Genomic DNA, 2166 nt, shown 5'->3' with positions numbered 1-2166 from the left:
CAGGGGAACACACAAGGAGAGCCTGTCTCCAAAGACTTGGCTTGGAAAATGACAGGGGCTGAATTTCATGAGTTCTTGCAAACAGAAGGGCTTAAAGCCTAGAGTTTTAAAGGTCACCAGGCTTGATTGGTGTGGAGCCATGAGGGCAATGACCTGCTCCTGGAGAGAAGGCAGGCAAACAACCTGGGAGCAGAGAGTGTGGAAATAGCAATCTAAAGAATGCCTGGAGCACATGTTTGCTCTTCTCAAGGGAGTGCCTAAGAGGCAGTGTTGAAGGGGAAGCGTCCCCAGGAACAAAGGAACTTCCCAGCTCCATTTACTTTTTCCAGGCTTCAATATAGACACGGAGCCACCTGAGGGAAGTAGCTAGCCATGGACATTGGCTGCCTAACTTGCTTACACCAAGCCTACCCCCCACTGTGTTCTGGCAGTTTGCCCTTCTCAGTCAAGCTTGCCTCACTCCAGAACAGCAGGACCCTCCCCAAGAACACCAGCACAAACCCTGCCCACACCACATCTCCTGGCCACACCTTCTCTGCAGGGCTCAGTTCTGGTGGAGCTGGTATCAGAACTCACTTCACAAGGAGACCAGAGTACACCTAGTTAAAATTCAACACATTCAGGCCAGGAATCAAACACTGCCCACAGCAGGCAAGGAGAGCCTCTGAAGATGACTGGCCTGAAGGATATAGAGCAGCCAAAACATAACAGCAGAGCTTGTACAACAAGCACCAGAGACATTCCCTGAACTATCAGACCCTAGACATTATATTGCCTCTTTTCCACTAGACCATTATTTCAAGAGAAGGAGAAATAACTAGCTTTTCTAACACACAGCAGAAGGCAGAGATTTAAACAAAAAGCCAAGAAGAGGCATTTGTCCCAAAAGAAAGAACAAGACAAGGCCACAGCCATGGATCTAAGCAAAACAGATATAAGCAACAGGCCTGATGGAGGACTTTTTATTTATTTTTAAAGATTTATGTATTTCAGAGACAGAGAGAGACACTACGAGCAGAGAGAGGGGCAGAGGGAGAAAAATTCAAGCAGCCTCCATGATGATCATGGACCTGGATATGGGGCTACATCTCAGGACCCTGAGATCATGACCTGAGTTGAAATTATGAGTCAGATGCTTAACTCACTGAGCCAACCAGACACCCCAATGGAGAATTTTAAGTAATGATCATAAGAATATTCACTAGGTTTGAGAAAAGAGTGAGACACTTACCACAGAGATAAAAGAGTTAAAAAAGAATAAGTCAGAGATGAAGAATGTAATAAATGAGTTTGGAAGCAGGTCTGATGCAATGAACAGCAGGCTGGAGAAGCAGACGAACAAATTAGTGATCTAGAAGACAAAATAATGGAAAATAATGAAGCTGAAAAAAAGAGGAAGAATTATGCAACATGAGAATAAATTTAGAGAGCTCAGTAACTCTATCAAACAAAGAAACATTCATATTATAGGAGTCCCAGAAGAAGAGAGAAAAGAAAACAAAAAAAAAAAAAAATATTTTAAGAAATAATAGCAGAAAACTTCCTTAATCTCAGGAAGGAAACAAACATCCAGATTTAGGAGGCACAGAGAATTCCTATCAAAATCAACAGAAGCAGGCCAACAGTAAGACATATTGTAATTAAATTTGCAAAATATAATGATAAAGAAAAGAAGCAAGAAGAGAAAGGAATCTTTAACTTACAAGGGGAAACCCATAATGGTAGCTGGAGACTTCTCAACAGAAAATTGTCCAGCCCTGGGCACCTGGGTGGCTCAGTTGGTTAGGTGACTGCCTTCAGCTCAGGTCGTGATCCTGGAGTCCTGGGATTGAGTCCCACATCAGGTTACTTGCTTGGCAGAGAGTCTGCTTCTTCCTCTGATTCTCCCTTCCTTTCATGCCTCTCTCTCTCTCTCATTCTTTCTCTCTCTCCCAAATGGATAAATAAAATCTTAAAAAAAAAAAAAATAGAAAGAAAGAAATTTGTCAAGCCAGAAGGGAGTAGCATGATATATTCAAAGTAATAAATGGGAAAAATTTGCAGGCAAGAATATTCTATCTAGCAAAGCTATCATTCAGAATAAGAGAGATAAAGAATTTTCCAGACAAACAAAACATAAAGAAGTTCATGACCACTAAACCAGCCCTGCAACAAATATTAAAGGGG

Source organism: Meles meles, chromosome 2, assembly GCF_922984935.1.
Source record: "Meles meles chromosome 2, mMelMel3.1 paternal haplotype, whole genome shotgun sequence".
Classification (NCBI taxonomy): domain Eukaryota; kingdom Metazoa; phylum Chordata; class Mammalia; order Carnivora; family Mustelidae; genus Meles; species Meles meles.
The sequence above is the reverse complement of the archived record's forward strand: the minus strand, read 5'-3'. Positions refer to the sequence as shown.